This window comes from Medicago truncatula, chromosome 3, assembly GCF_003473485.1.
Source record: "Medicago truncatula cultivar Jemalong A17 chromosome 3, MtrunA17r5.0-ANR, whole genome shotgun sequence".
In the NCBI taxonomy this organism is placed as follows: domain Eukaryota; kingdom Viridiplantae; phylum Streptophyta; class Magnoliopsida; order Fabales; family Fabaceae; genus Medicago; species Medicago truncatula.
This window is the reverse complement of record NC_053044.1, coordinates 10,741,396-10,758,668: the sequence shown is the minus strand read 5'-3', so window position 1 is coordinate 10,758,668 and position 17,273 is coordinate 10,741,396. Positions and strand designations below refer to the sequence as shown.

Here is a 17,273-nt window from a genome sequence, read left to right as displayed (position 1 = left end):
AATTTCGATTTTACCTTTTTATTATATGCTTTTGCTACCCTCTCCTTTTGTCTTGCAAGGATTTCTAGTGCTGTTAATCTTTCTTCATCGAGATCGGTCAACTCGTCTATGACCATGTCCCAATAATGATTAACTGGTATTTCGCATTGCCTTTGGATTCTGACTGATTGAAGCAAAAACTCTACGGGTAACACAGCATCATGACCAAATGTTAGCCTAAAAGGTGTGGTGTTTGTCGATTCTTTTGGAGATGTTTGACATGCCCACAAAGCTTTGCCTAGAACTTCAGGCCAATTCTTTGGCTTTGCCTTTATTTTTCGTTTGATAATGGCAATGATATTTTTGTTTGCTGCTTCAACCTGACCATTTGCTTGTGCTTAATATGGTGTCGAGGTTAGCAATTTAAAACCTATATCTTCGGCGAATTTCGCCATTTTTCGACCAGTGAATACGGACCCTTGGTCTGTGGTAATGGTTTCCGGAATACCGAACCTATAGATGATGAACTTCTGGATGAAACTTATAACTTCCTCTTGAGTGACATCTTTTAAGGGAATTGCTTTTATCCATTTTGTGAAATAATCTATTCCTACTAAGATGTATCTATATCCTTTCGATGAAGTGGGTTTGATTTCCCCTATCACATCCAAAGCCCATCCTCTAAATGGCCAAGGTTTGATTATCGCATGAAGTTCACTTGCTAGGACGCGCTGAATTCCAGCATATTTTTGGCATCCTTTTGCGAATTCTATGCAATCTTTGAGCATAGTTGGCCAATATAACCCTTGTCGAAATAAAAGCCATTTCATTTTATGGCCCGCTTGGTGCGTTCCACAAGTTCCGTCGTGTGTATTCAAAACAGCCAGATATGCATTTGTTTCGCCTAGGCTCTGTACTTCACTTTTCGACAAGTGGTTCCATCTGGATTTTCCAGATATTTCACTATAGGTCTTCGCCAATCATTTTCATTTAAATCGTTAATGACAAAAATTTCGACAAAAATATGTACCTTTTATGGACTTTTGGCCTGCTTCAGTCCCCCCAAGTTTTGGCGTTAACGATTTGCAAGAGAACGATTCCATCGAATTTCGTCTGTTTCTAATTTATATCAGCTCTTGCATCTGGTCCTTCGGTATTTTGTATCCAGAGGCCCTCTGTGCCAGATCATTTGCATCTTGGTTCTCCATTCGAGGTATGTGCCGAATTTCCACGTGGGTGAACTGTTTTAACAACCTGCCAGCTATTGCATGATAGGTGACCAAACTTTCCTTAACGCACCTATATTCTTTTGTCATTTGTCTAAGGATAAGTTCAGAATCTCCTCTGATTTTGATGCATTTTTCCCCCAGTTCGAGTGCAATTTCTAGACCTGTAATTAAGGCTTCATATTCAGCCTCATTGTTAGAGCAAAGTTGATTGATTCGAAGCATGTATTTAAATATATGGTGTTTGGGCGAGACTATCACTATCCCCACGCCAGTACAACTTTTATGACTAGAACCATCGAAATATAAATTCCATGGATGATTTTCCATTTCAGTTGTCAAAACTTCATCTACTGAATGATCTACAATAAAATCGGCCACAATTTGGCCTTTGACAGCCTTTAATGATTGATAAGTCAATGAATATTCTGTCAATGCTAAGGCCCATTTTCCGACTCTGCTATGTAGAATTGGTTTTGACAACATATGCTTAATGATATCAAAATAGGAATAAACATAAACGTCAAAAGGCTTTATATAATGCTTAAGTTTTGTACATGAGAAGAATAAGCACAAACAAAGTTTTTCACTAGGATGATATCTTGTTTCAACATCATTAAGTACACGACTTAAATAGTAAATGGCCCTTTCCGTGCCATGTTCGTCCTCTTGTGCTAACATACTTCCTATGGTGTCATCTGACGTTGCTATATATAACTTCATTCTCCTGCCTTTCAACAAAGGAGAAAGAACCGGAGGGTTTACCAAATATGACTTGATTTCATCGAAAGCTTTTTGGTGCTCTGGTTCCCATTTGAAAACATCATCTTTCTTTAGTCGGAGTAATGGTGAGAAAGCTTGTGTCTTACCACTTAGGTTTGATATAAACCTCCGGAGAAAGTTGATCTTCCCTAGTAGAGACTGCAACTCTTTCTTGGTAGAAGGAGCCTTGGTCTCGATTAATGCTTTGGTTTTGTTCTGGTTGATTTCGATTCCCTTTTTATGCAAGACGAACCCTAAGAAATCACCTGCACAAACCCCAAATGCACATTTTAAAGGATTCATTTTCAATCCATATTGCCTCATTCTTTCGAATGATTGGCGTAAATGTTCCAAATGTCTTTCTTCCGAAGAAGATTTCACTACAATGTCATCGATGTAAACCTGCATAAAATTTTCTATGAAATCATGGAACATTAAATTCATCGCTCTCTGGTACGTGGCACCAGCATTTTTTAGACCAAATGGCATTACTACCCATTCATAACATCCTAATGCCCCTGGGCATCGAAATGCGGTCTTAGCGATATCTTCTTCTGCAATAAAGATTTGATTGTAACCAGAGTATCCATCTAGCATACTCAAGTAATCGAAACCTGTAACACCCCGTTTTCCCAATATCAAAATTTCTTAAAACATAACATTTATCAGAGTAAGCTTCAAAACAACGGGATATCACATATAACGTAATCCAACAGTTAAATAATAATTTAACCAATAACTTAAACATTGCAGCGGAAAATCATAATCATAATTCATAAAAGGTTTTGGCACGCAGGCCCTAACAAAGTATCTCAAAAGAGTTAATCAAAACAGAAATTATCATAGCAGTTCACGTAAAAGAATGAAGCATGCATAACATTAAACCCCATCCCGTTACGTATCAGAGCGACCTAGACGACACAGTGAAGGCAAGGCCACTCACGACGGCAACTGCACACTAAGCACGATCACCTGCAAGTTACCCATACGAAGGGCAACATTTTCAAGCAGAAGGGGTGAGATTTCATAACAAAATAACATTAATCAATGTAATTGCGAATCATAAATTAACATCTTAATCATTCCTTTATCAACTTTGCATAAATGCTAAACAGTTATCACGTAATCATATATCCAATCATCATGAACAACATAACATAATCATTAAACACTTATCACGTAATCAAATATTCAATCATTATCAACAACATAACATAATCATTAAACACTTATCACATATTCAATCATTATCAACAAGGCATCTTAATCATGACAATGTGACAATGCTCTTAGACTCCTTATATGCATGTGGTACCAATCGTCATCATAAGTATTAATATACTTTAATCGTGCGGAGGACAAAGCTCCTATAAAACGTGCGGAGGACAAAGCTCCTAATATTCATGGTGAGGACTAAGCTCAATGATATGCTATGCATGGACACATATGAACAAAACAACGTAATCGACTTATCAACATGCATCCAATAATTTGGAGCTAAACTTCATCTTATACTTATGCACTTAGTTAAATAACAAAAGCAGCGTAAACAAGTCACATAACAAGATGATATCATTATATCAAAACACATAATTTGCATCATTAACACATCTTCTTATCTTGCATGAATATACAATATAATAGTTCATATTCAATTGATATTAATATAACTTAAACAACTCTACAGTCTGCATTAAATGACATCACTAGGTCTCATTACCAGTTAGGGGTTCACTCTTGATCAACAAGTGCGACACAGATCGCACAAACACACAAACAAGTTCATCCTGGTTGTGCTCGCGAGGCGAGAGTTCTTACTCGCCGTGGCGAGTACCACTCAACTCCCAAACTAAGCTTGTTCTGGGTTCCCTCTGATCCTACATTCATTCCTAATCAATACTAGGTATGTTCAAACACTCAAAGGCACTCAAGGTCCAACTAAAAAGTCGAAAACACAAAATCTAACATACACTCTGCCTTAGCTCGCTATGGCGAGTAAGGTTGCTCGCAGTGGCGAGCTGCGTCGCACAACTCGCGAGGTGAAGGGAAAAGCTCGCCATGGCGAGTTGTACCAAACAACTCACGAGGCGAAGGGGAAAGACTCGCGTGGCGAGCGATGAATGTCGCTACGGCCAGGTTTCCTAAAATCACAAAAATCCGTCGATCCACATGGTTCTAAGCTTGTTTTTGATTCCAAAGTTCATCCTAAACATTATCTAAGGTCTAGGAACACTTTCTACATCGATTGAACCAATTCTCAACGTTTGATCATCAATTCTAAGGTTTTGACCTAGTTTTCGTTTTCTCAATTTAATTCCTAATTCTTGCTAATTACTCATCAGAATTACAACAACTAATATTACTGAGTTATTAGTCTCACCCTTACCTTAAATTTGCAGAAAATCGCAGCCCTCTTGGTCTCTTGCTCCTCTCTAAGCTTTTCTCCCTTTTTCCAAAAGTTTTCACGTACAATCAGTTTTTCTAAAAATTAGGTCTTCCCTATTTGTATCTTTTTTTTAATTACTTATCTTATCTCACTTTCTCCCCCAAAACTATCTAAAATATCAAAACAGCCCTCAACTAAATATTTTATATTATTTTCAAATCTTTATTCTATTTAACAATAAAATAAATCTCATATCCTTATTAAATCTTCAAAAACTCATAACTTATCACGTCATCAATCAAATCACCAAAATCATCTTAAATCATCAAAACATATCAAAATCATGCTTATACTATATAATTATAATATAATCGCCTAAACTCGATTAAATAAACGATTAAACGAAGGTGAGCGTTACAAAACCCGCCGCTGAATCTACGAGCATTTCTGCTACAGGCATTGGGTATTCGTCTTTAGGGGTAGCGAGATTCAAATCTCTAAAATCTATGCATACCCTTATGGTTCCATTTTTCTTTTTAACTGGAACTACATTTGCTAGCCAATCTACATACCTTGCAGGCCTGATAAATCCGCATTTCAGCAGTCTATCGATCTCTTCTTTGATCTTTGGTAGGATCTGTGGAGCGAACCTACGAGGAATTTTCTTGACTGGCTTTTTGTCTGGCCGAATTGCTAATTTTAATTCCACCACTTCTCGATTTAAACTAGGCATTTCATTGTAATCTCATGCAAAGCAATCTTTGTATTCTTTTAGTAGCTCTGCAATTCGATTTTTGAATCCTTCAGGGATTTTGGCACTTACATAAGTAGGTCTTTTGACAGTACCATCTCCCAAGTCGATTTCTTCGAGGGGATCTTGCGCTTTCATTTTTGTAGTGGATCCCATAGGATCCTCTTCGAAGCCTAACGGTTCATCATCGTAAATGCAATCCAATTTCTGGTCTTCGACACCGTCGTCTGTGGATTCGTCCACGAGCTTCTCGATCACCTCTTGCTTCGAATCTTCGGCCTCTTTGGCCGTTTGGAGTTTGTTTTCGGCCAAGTAGGCCGTAATCTTCTCCCAAATATTGGGCTCAGTCATAATTTCAATTTTTTACATCCCCCCCAGTTGGTGGGGTAGCATACTTAGGAATGTTAGGTACAAGGCTATCAGCAACCTTTTTGTATGCTTGGGCTCTAGTTTCGAGCAGATCTTCATTTTCTATCTGAACTTCCTGTTGGTTGACCATTACAAAGTCATGGTCTCTCAATTCTTTCTCCCACACAAATCCTGCTTCTGGCTGCAGTTTCATGGAGTACATCTCGTCATTTGAAATCATGTTTTTGGGTCCTGGAGATGTGACTGGGGCTATGTGTGCCAGTTGCTTATCGAAGTTTTTCTTGGTAATAGTGTTTACTTCAGCTAAGAAATAACTTTGATCGGCTTCAACGTTCTCAACTAGCCCATCTTCTTTCCATATGGCAATCCTTTGATGCACCGTAGAGGGGACTGCACCCACGCCATGTATCCATTCTCTACCCAGCAGTACATTAAAGTTTGCTTTTGATGGGACTATCATAAATGTTGTTATCCTTCTTGTGCTACCCTCCACTAATTCCAGTTCGATAGCACCCAAAGAATTTCCTGAAGTGCCTTCATAGTTAGTGAGAATGACATTATGAGGCTTCAAATCAGAATCATAGAGTCCAATCTTTCCCAGGAACGATTGAGGGAGCAGGTTGACTGTGGCTCCACCATCAACTAACACGTTATTTACCCCCACACCATTGATTTTAGCCTGAATAAATAAAGGCTTGAGATGTAACTTCATCGAAGTGTCTGATTTTTCAAAGACTGCATGTTGCTCTTCTACACAACCATTATTCATGACATAATAGCATAGTGGCTTGTGAATTGCCATTTCATCGATGAAATCACTTTCAACTTCATTAATTTCTGACGGAACGTCATATTCCACAGGTAGTATAGAAACCACATTGCATACTATGTCAAGACTGGGGTCAGATCCAGTGAAATTTGAAGTCATTTCTTCATCCTCTTTGGGATGATCTTTCTTCAAAATTGACAATGGGGGTGAGATTCTCTCTGTGACTGGTTTTTTAACCATTTCGAACACATCTTTTCGCTTGCCCTCTCCTTTGTCAACATTGGTGATATCTTGTAATGTTGATGCTTTTTTCTGGCGTTGATACCTGCGCCATTGAGTTCGTATCATAGGTTGCTTACCTTTGTAGTTATTATTGTAAGCATACCTGCTAGGCACTTCTGGCGCCTCACATGGAGGAGCAGGAACTTTTCTTTTCACCCATTTTGCTGGAGGGGCAGAATAGCCAGATTTCCTTCCTCCTGAAAAGACCCAAGTGTCAGTGGGGGACTTCGCAGACGGATTGAAGGTTCCTCTCCAATTTCTCTTTTGAGAATTTCGAGCGGATTGGTCTTTGTAAGGGACACCCCTTTTGTTGAAATTGAATTTAGGGCGATTATCTTTCTTTTTCCCCTTCCATTTTGTCTGTGGCTGAGAGCCTTCGATTGCTTTTGCGGCCTCTTTATCGAAGACTGCGCTACACCTTGGACAAAGCATGGCGTTGGTGTTTAAAACTTTGCAGTGGTTCAGAAAATCAACTAGATCTTCTTCAGCTTTAGGATATGCCCTTTCTACATTCTTCTGGAGTTGGTCCTCAGTGACCAGATTGGCATTTCGAACATGGTCTTCAGTAACCATCTCAGTATCATCAGGTAAAGCTTTTCCCGATAATAGTTTGTCGTCGCTTGACTCTGTAACATCCACCATGTTTATACCAACCACTTCAGTGTACATGGAATCAGCCTTTTTGGAAGATTCGACATCAGGCTTAGTTGTTACTTTAGCCTTTTCTCCGAATTTCAGTCTTCCTTCATCAAGAGCCTTCTGCACAGAATCCCTGAAACGAGTGCAACGGGATAAGTTATGGCCCAAAAAACCATGAAATTTGCAAAAACCCCTTTTCTTCCTCTGATCTAGAGGAGGGAGTTTCATATTATCTGGCACTAAAATTATGCCATCAGCAACTAGAAGATCAAATATTTCTTCACATTTAGACACATCAAAAGTATAAGTTTTTGGGGGATATTTATCATTTTTTGGTTCTTCTACGTTTTTCCCATTTGATGGCCTTAACAATTTACAAGTGTAAGGCGGCCCATCTTTTAATTCTGCAAGATTTATTTCGTTATCTTCTACAGAATCTGATCCCCAATCGAATTCTGGCTCACTATCTCTAGTATCGATATAAGCAACTTTCTCTTTCTTAGGGAACCTATTTGTTTTGGCTTTTTCAGCCTTAAGTCTCTCGACTTGGCGAACCCTATCTGCTAATTGCGCCATGTCCCTAAGATATTGTGTATCTAATTTCTTTCGAACAGAATAATCTAAGCCACCCGCAGCCATTTCGACCAACTTATGTTCTGGCACGGCGGTGAAACATCGGGCTTTAAGGAGTCGAAATCTGTTCAAGTAATCATCTATCGACTCATGCGTCTTTCGTCTAACGCTAGCCAATTCTTTCAAACTAATTTTAGATTGGCCCATATAAAACTGCTCATGAAAAGCCTTCTCTAATTGATTCCAACTAACTATGGAGTGTGGACGCAACGTTGTGAACCATGTCAATGCATTTTTTGTCAGAGAACTTGGAAAATATTTCAATTTCAAATTCTCATTGTTTGCTAAGTCTCTGGCCTCCATAATGTATCGAGCAACATGTTAGATAGTGGATTCATTCGTTTCCCCAGCAAATTTAGTGAATTTGGGGACTTTGTGCTTTCTAGGCATCTCCGTTTCTAAGACAAATTCGGACGACGCCGAAACGAAATTTGGATGGTGCAATCCAGTATTGAAACCATTTTGGGCCAGCAATGCTTCGACTATATTGGCTATGTTGTTATGGCCCTCCTAATTATTTCGACGGGCCTGCATGACCACTTGGTCCGCATTTTGGTTTATGTTCACCATTATAGGAATCCTAACAGGTTCTTCCGGTATTTCAGGTTGTGCCTCTTGCGCTTGGTTTTCAAGCATTTGGTTTGTCTGTTCTTCGACAAGCGGTTCCCTCTGCCGAGGATTCGTATTTCGCACAGCCGGCGTAATGCGCACTTGGGGTGCACCTAGAAAATCCGCTATTCGCCCCATTTGTTGCGATAAGGCTTGATAACTATTATTGGTTTCTTGGATTAAATGATTGATAACCGTCGTGACTTGTTGAGTCACCATATTGACCATATCGTGATTAATATCTGCCATGGTTTGCCTTAACGCATTCATCGAGGCGTTGGTCAACGATTGTTGAGGCGAACCAAATGGAATAAATGTTTGTTGGGATCTACCAAACGAGATATTCTCCCCTTGGTTAGACAATGGCGGTATGGTCATATTTGAATTATCAGGAAGTACTATAGTACTCATGGGTGAAGTTTGGGTCGAAGAGGTTGGCATCCCATAGGGTCCTCTGATGAGATAAAACCGCAAGTGCACGGTCTTACCGAAGTAGTAATAAAGAGTATCGTTCCGACAGGGAGTAGTTTAATTTAGTTAACCTTTAGAGATGATTAGAAGAGAGAAGAGGTTGTAAATTGGGGGTTTTTAAACGGTTAAAAACAATATAATAAAAGAGCCTTGGGATCGTTGGTTTCATCTAAATAACAAGTCCTTCTCAAACCGAAACCATAAGCTTATAATGTTATGTTAGACCTAATTTCTCAAGACAGTTTCTCTTGTGTTCCTCTAGCAACCAAGCCTATTTCGCTGACTTGATTACTATTGGATTTTGGTTCCTCTAACAACCAAGCCTATTTCGCTGACTTGATTGTTATTGGTTCCCTTGAAGATCGAAACTATATGTCTCAAAGATTGCAAAGCCTATTTCGCTGACTTTGCAATCCTTGTCTGAATTCACTTGTTCGAATATCAAAGCTCCACTTTCGTTTTATGAATTGATATTTGGAATAATGGACGAACAATTATCAAACCCTCCACTTTCGTTTCCACAGTTTGATAATGGTTAATCCATGTTAAGACGGTGAATTCAGATAAGAAATTAGGGTTACATAAGATTAAGGCTTAGGGCTTGGTTTGATTAGGATTATGTCATTTAGACTTATCCAACAATCCCAAGACAGGAAGAAGTCTACTCACTCATGTTCATCGTAGACATGGGGGAGAAGAGAGAAAGCATGAAAGTAAAAGACAAAGAAATAAAGGAAAAGAACTTTATTTAGAAAAGCAAATGTCACTTATTGTATTCCAAGTAAAGATGAATATTAGTGATGGCTAGCTACTCTATTTATAGTACACAATTGACTTAGAATCTAAGCAAGTATATTCCTAGAATATTCCTCGGTAGATTGTGCGCCAAAATAGAATAGCTTGGAGTCAAAGCAAAAGCAGCAAAAGACATCTGGAGGGTGGCACGGCCGTGCCAAGGCTAGCACGGGCCGTGCCAAGCTTCTGACTTGTGGGAGATATATTTTGCTTCCCAATCTTCATGTTTTTGTGTCCAATCTGCTCCAAATCCCTTTCTTTTGCTCCAAGACTCTTTCCATCAAATATTCCTTCCTGAAATATAATAAATTGCATTTTAAAGTAAACTATCCTAAAAAGGAAATAATACTAATATAAATTTATATAAAATCTAAACTAAAAAGCATATTAAAATAACATATAAATGACTCATCAAACTCCCCCATACTTGAGTCTTTGCTTGTCCTCAAGCAAAAGGCATAAACATAGTAGCATCAATAGTTAAATCAAATGACAGTTAATTAAAGCACATGTCTCCTCAAGGGCTTAAATCCCAAAATGTACACTAATCACAAACTCAAGTATTTCTTGAAATCTTTATTCTACCCAACAATCAAGTTTCAAGTGAGTGTGTGTGTGAAGTCCAACCCTTTTCTTGCTCCTGTATAAGATAGGTATAATGAGGAAACATGGTCTAATCCTAGCACTAAACTAACCAAGAAAAATTCCTTCTACAATTCATATAAGAGAGATGGGAGTTTTTGAGAATCTTTGTTCTTTTGCCATATGCACATTTTAAGTTCTTTATTTAAGGAACAACATTTTCACGTAGGAGGTCGGAGGGCCTACCCCCTTCCCCAATCTAGATTCAATGGTATTCCTTAAGACATTGTCTTCACGTAGGAAGTCGGAGGGCCTACCTCCTTCCCCAATCTAGTTTCAACAATGCTTTTTAAAGTTTTTCTCAAGATAACAATCACCTTCACGTAGGAAGTCGGAGGGCCTACCTCCTTCCCCAATCTAGATTCAGTGATGAGACCTTGGAATTATTTGGCTTTTTGGCTTTTTATGATCTCCCTTATACTCACTTATACTACTGGCGCTTTGAGAATTTTTAAAGGTTAATGCACCACTAAGATTAGAATGTGTTTCCTTAAAATACCTATTCATACATTTACTCAAGGGAAGCAACTTTGTGTTTTTCTCATTGGAGAATTTTATTCACTTTAAAACAAGATGTGGTTATATCAAGAAGACTTAAAACACAAGAGTTTGCTTTCATGTACAAGAATCAATCAAAATAAGAGGAGACAATGAAAATTTTTGTGTCTTGATTTTTTCAATAAAAATTAGCTACTTAACTATGCCTTTTACAATAAAACAGAACAAAAGAATAAAGTTCAAGGGAGTTTGGAAACACTACGACTAAAGACACTTTATTAGGCTCCCCCCACACTTAGGAGAAGCATTGTCCTCAATGATTCAAGATAAAAGAAAAATAAAAGAGAAGGAGAGGTAGAAGAGTGAGATAGAGATGAAAGAGATAAGGTGAAAAAAGAGGAAGAGGAAAGCTCACATTTTTATTGAGGTCCATAGGGAGGGCCCTGAAGGTGTAAATGTTGCATCATGTTCCGAAGCATTTGGTTATTTTCTTCGGATATGCGGTTGCCCCGTAGGACATCATTTCTTAGCCCAGATAATTCAACACCTTGCCTTTGTTGCTCGGTGCTTATCCTTTGTACCTCGGTTTGCATCCATGCCCATCGTTCATTGTCGTCGTTATGGTCATGGGGCTCTTCTTCATGGTGCATGTGAGCACCCTCTTCGTCACCTTGATTATGCTCCTCGTGTACCTGTAATCCATCACCAACATACAACAAATTTTCCTCCACCTCGGGGTTAGTCCGAGATGGGTTAGGAAGTAAAAACAAAAGTGGTATGCGAAGTTGAAGTGCATAAGTCATGGGTGGATGAATTTTAATGAAGTTCATAGCAACAAGGGTTTCAATATTAAGTCTATTGTTGCCCTCAATTGGATTTATCCCCTCCCCTTCACTTACTCCAAACTTTCTAGCGATGAAGGTAATGATACCACCGACTACTATCTCAGCTCTATTGTCAGGTCTAGCTCCTATGGAGGAAAGGTAGTCAAGTAGGTAGAAACAAGTATTAACGGGATTGTTATGAAGCATTGCCCAAAGCATGAAAAGTTCATCCGTCCTAGTTGTTCCTACTTCTTTTCTACCCAAAATGGTACAAGCCATGACTCTCTGGAGGTATCTAAGTACGGGGTTGTGAATGTGACTAGCCTTGTTGTTGCGAGGATTGTATTGCCTTAACCCGGTAATGCGTTTCCAAAAGAGAGCGGGGTCATAGTGTTCCGACTTTAAATTTGGATTCCAAGAGTCATGGATGAACCCCGCATTTGCAAAGTCCATCTCTAAACAGAAATTTTCAAGAGACATCTCAAAATCCATATTCAAAAGTCGGAAGGAAACTCTATGATCGGGGTTGTCAAAGTTCACCTTATCCTTCGTAAATTCAATAGAACTTAAGAATTCATAAGTGAAATTTTCGAAGCCCTTCATAGGTCTAAGCATATCAACCCATCCTAAATTTGCTAGTAAGCTAAACACATTATCCCTTAGTCCTAGCACACTCAAGGTATAAGGATCTGGATATCGACAAGGATGCAAAGGTTTAGAGAGAAGAATTTTATACCTGTCCCTTTGCTTGGTGTCCTTGAAGATTATTCCATGATTCTTGGCTTGAGTTTTCTTCTTTTGTTGTGGTCCTCCAGAAGAGCTTGCTCCACCTTTCCTAGATGCCATTTAGCCGGAACCTTGGGTGACCGTTTGTGTTTTGGGTGAGGGTTGTGGTTTGGGTAAGTGTTAGGAGTTGGATTGGGTGAATGGATGAAGAATTTGTGGGTTTTTGGGTAGGTTTATGGGGGCTACGAATTTGGTGATTTTTGGGAGGGATGGAGGAAAGGTGTTTTTGATTGATAGGTTATGATTGAAATTGGTTTGTGATTGATTGGGTGAAGAAATTATGTGAAACGGTGAAGTTTTGGGGGAGATATGGAAGTTTTGAATAGCTATGGTTATGGAGGATTTTTGAGAGAAGTGTAAATGGAGAGAGAGTTTGTGGTAGAGAATGAGGGAAGAAGAAGATGAAAAGGTGGGTTTATCCTTACCTGTAGTCGGGCACGGCCGTGCCAACCTCAGCACGGGCCGTGCCAACATTCTGGAGGGAAGGCTGGTTTTGGATGGGTATGGTCTGGCACGGCCGTGCCAGTGTGAGCACGGGCCGTGCCAAGGTCCTGGATAGTGGCCTCAAAATTTTTCTTGTTTAGCTTGAATCACCTTCGGACGATTACCTACAAAATAACTTAAAAACAAAAACGAAAGCAGTTAAATACGTGGCTTGCCTCCCACGAAGCGCTCGTTTATAGTCATTAGCTTGACGTTGGAAGAAAGTGTCCTTAGAAGGGATCAAAGAGGTCATGTTGTGTAGATGGTGCTAATAAGCGTCCTGTCACTTCATGACCTTTAATCATATTACAAGAGTAGAGGGCGGGACCTTTCATATAATTTTCCAGCTCAAATCCTATCAACTCATCACTCACTTGAAAAACAATCCTACCATTTTGAACATCTACTAGAGCACCCGCAGTGGCGAGAAAGGGTCGTCCTAAGATTATAGGGCACGCATTGTCGTCATCTATGTCGAGTATCATGAAATCAGTTGGGATTTCTATCCCTTCTATTTTGACGGGGATGTCCTCGACATATCCGACAGGTTGGATATCAGAACGATCAGCTAACTTCAATGTTGTTTCGGTAGGCTTTAGCTTGCCCAACCCTAGCCTTGTAAAGAGGGGTAAGGGCAACAGACTAACACTAGCTCCTAAGTCACATAAGGCTCGGTCGAAGGTTTCATTCCTTATCATACAAGGGATGGCAAAACTTCCTGGATCTCTCAGCTTTGTAGGTGGCTGCTTGATAATTGCATTATTGTCCTTTGTCAAAGCTATTGTTTCATTATGGTCTATAGCTTTTTTCTTTGAAAAAATTTCTTTTACAAACTTGGCGTATAGAGGCATACGAGACAAAGCTTCAGCATAGGGGATTTTAATGCAAATCTTTCTAATAGTGTTAAAGAGTTTAGTGGATTGAGCCTCCAAGTTGAGCTTAGCAAGCCTAAAGGGTGTTAGGGCTTTGTTCTTATCAAGCGGTTTCTCACGGTTTATCACACCATTCTTACCTAGACACCTGACACTCTCCCTCTTGACATTTTTAGCTTTAGTAACAGTTTCTTCTATCTTACTACCCCCCAGAAAAATAGCGTTGACATGGGCTTTGGGGTTTGTTTCAGTTTGTCCAGGAAAGACTCCTGGTGTTTGAGAAGAGGTGGCCACTTGTTGGGCCACTTGGGAGATTTGTGTTTCAAGCATTTTGGTGTGTGTGGCGATGGAATCAACCTTGGTATTGAGCTTGGAGAGAGAGTCGTTCAGAGATCCTGTTTGGTTTTTTAACTCTTGAAGTTGTTTATTTTGATTCATCATGCAATTTTCTAACATGATTTCCAAACTAGATTTCTGAGCTACTCTCTGGTTGTTTGTATAGCCAGGTGGGTGCTGTTTGCCCATAGGAACCTTGAGGATTTTTGTAAAAATTTTGATTTGGCCTCATTCCTTGGTTGTATTGAGCGTAATTTAATTGCTCAATATTGGCAGCACTACCTAACTGACAATCGACACCTGTATGACCAGTTATACCACAGACTTCACAAGTAGGGGATGCAGGAGGAGGTGGGGCAGCATTAACATTAAGTTTTTCAATTTTTTGTGTTAATGCCTCAACCTTAGCAGCAAGGTGGTTATATTCAGAGACTTCGTATATACCTGCCTCTTTCTTAGAGGGAGTAGGAGTTGTGACGGCTCTTTCGTTGGTCCATTGATAGTGATTTTGAGCCATGTCCTCAATCAAAGCGTAAGCCTCCGTGTAGTTTTTGTTCATTAGAGCTCCACCTGCAGCTGCATCAACAGACATTTTAGTGGTATAAGTCAAGCCATTATAAAACGTGTGGACTATAAGCCACTTCTCTAGGCCATGGTGGGGACAAAGTCTAAGCATTTCCTTGAAACGCTCCCACGCCTCATAGAGAGATTCCCCATCTTTTTGATTGAAACGCGTAATTTGGTCTCTAAGCTTAGCTGTTTTGGATGGGGGAAAGAATCGGGCGAGGAATGCTCGCCTCATATCGTCCCATGAAGTAATGGAACCGACTTCTAGGGAATGGAACCAAGCGCTAGCTCTATCCCTTAAGGAAAAGGGAAAGAGATGAAGTCTTACGGCTTCTTGGTTCTCTTTTATGGTGCCACTGAGTCTGAGGAAGGAAGAAATATGGAGATTTGGATCCTCAGTGGGTGATCCAGAAAACTGGTTTTGCTGCACTAAATTGAGTAGTGCAGGCTTGATTTCGAAGTTATTACCCGCAACCGTTGGGTACACGATAATAGCTTGTGGCTCTTCCGTTGAAGGAGTAGCATACTCTTTGAGAGTACGTTCAGCCATAGCGGTATTATTTTGTGCCTTTCTCTTTTTCTTATGCAAAAACCTTTCGATCTCAGGAATAAATTCTCCGACACTTTTACTTCTTCGCATAAGAAACCGAGAACCCAAGAAGTTAGTGGTAAAAACAAAAAGAAAGAAAAATAGAAGAGAGGAGGAAGAGAAAAGAGAAGAGAGTTCTAATCACAAAGAAAGAGTTAATTAAATTAGTTTACTCCCCGGCAGCGGCGCCAAAAAACTTGATGAGATAAAACCGCAAGTGCACGGTCTTACCGAAGTAGTAATAAAGAGTATCGTTCCGACAGGGAGTAGTTTAATTTAGTTAACCTTTAGAGATGATTAGAAGAGAGAAGAGGTTGTAAATTGGGGGTTTTTAAACGGTTAAAAACAATATAATAAAAGAGCCTTGGGATCGTTGGTTTCATCTAAATAACAAGTCCTTCTCAAACCGAAACCATAAGCTTATAATGTTATGTTAGACCTAATTTCTCAAGACAGTTTCTCTTGTGTTCCTCTAGCAACCAAGCCTATTTCGCTGACTTGATTACTATTGGATTTTGGTTCCTCTAACAACCAAGCCTATTTTGCTGACTTGATTGTTATTGGTTCCCTTGAAGATCGAAACTATATGTCTCAAAGATTGCAAAGCCTATTTCGCTGACTTTGCAATCCTTGTCTGAATTCACTTGTTCGAATATCAAAGCTCCACTTTCGTTTTATGAATTGATATTTGGAATAATGGACGAACAATTATCAAACCCTCCACTTTCGTTTCCACAGTTTGATAATGGTTAATCCATGTTAAGACGGTGAATTCAGATAAGAAATTAGGGTTACATAAGATTAAGGCTTAGGGCTTGGTTTGATTAAGATTATGTCATTTAGACTTATCCAACAATCCCAAGACAGGAAGAAGTCTACTCACTCATGTTCATCGTAGACATGGGGGAGAAGAGAGAAAGCATGAAAGTAAAAGACAAAGAAATAAAGGAAAAGAACTTTATTTAGAAAAGCAAATGTCACTTATTGTATTCCAAGTAAAGATGAATATTAGTGATGGCTAGCTACTCTATTTATAGTACACAATTGACTTAGAATCTAAGCAAGTATATTCCTAGAATATTCCTCGGTAGATTGTGCGCCAAAATAGAATAGCTTGGAGTCAAAGCAAAAGCAGCAAAAGACATCTGGAGGGTGGCACGGCCGTGCCAAGGCTAGCACGGGCCGTGCCAAGCTTCTGACTTGTGGGAGATATATTTTGCTTCCCAATCTTCATGTTTTTGTGTCCAATCTGCTCCAAATCCCTTTCTTTTGCTCCAAGACTCTTTCCATCAAATATTCCTTCCTGAAATATAATAAATTGCATTTTAAAGTAAACTATCCTAAAAAGGAAATAATACTAATATAAATTTATATAAAATCTAAACTAAAAAGCATATTAAAATAACATATAAATGACTCATCATCCTCTTCCATTGTTTCCTAGATTTCTTTGAGAAAACATATTTCCCGTAACCTGGGTAGTTTGAGCGGCCGCAGTAACCGCCGGGCTGCCTTGCGAAGTAGTGTTGGCCAAAGTATTCGATGTACTGGCCTGTAACGTTTGCGAAGTCACATTTTCATCCGCTAGGGTGTATACAGGCTCTAATACGTGCACCATGTTACTAGTTTGGCTAAGTTGCGTAGACCCTGTCGGAATGTTTGATTGGTCGTTGTTCCTGAAGCGGAAGCGGCGTTCGATGCCGCTGTGCCAGAAACGATAGGAGGGCGCGTCATTTCAGGAAGTACTTTATTGTTCCTCAAACGCATGCACAAACATCGACCAAAAGTTTAGAATTGAAAAAAAAATTCAAAGTAAAAAGCACAAAAGGTCCCACTTGGCGTGCCAATTTGTTTCCACTGATTTTTGGTAAACAATCGCTGGTTTCAATGATGTTTACTTGCAAGATCAACCAGTAAATCTTAGGAGCATATTGTGCTTTTTATGGTATGAAATGAATGTAATACTTGTTCGTAAAGTATTTTGATAAAGTAAAAGACAAGAACA

General features: G+C 39.3%; 1 non-coding gene and 1 pseudogene across 1 annotated transcript; one reads left to right on the top strand and one right to left on the bottom strand.

Moving 5' to 3' along the window:
- LOC25488782 (uncharacterized) overlaps positions 1 to 17,273 on the bottom strand; it is a 66,899-nt pseudogene that overhangs the window by 42,675 nt on the left and 6,951 nt on the right.
- Positions 14,760 to 14,866, top strand: LOC120579828 (small nucleolar RNA R71). The gene has a single exon (XR_005645571.1). It is a non-coding gene; the product is annotated as a small nucleolar RNA R71 (small nucleolar RNA).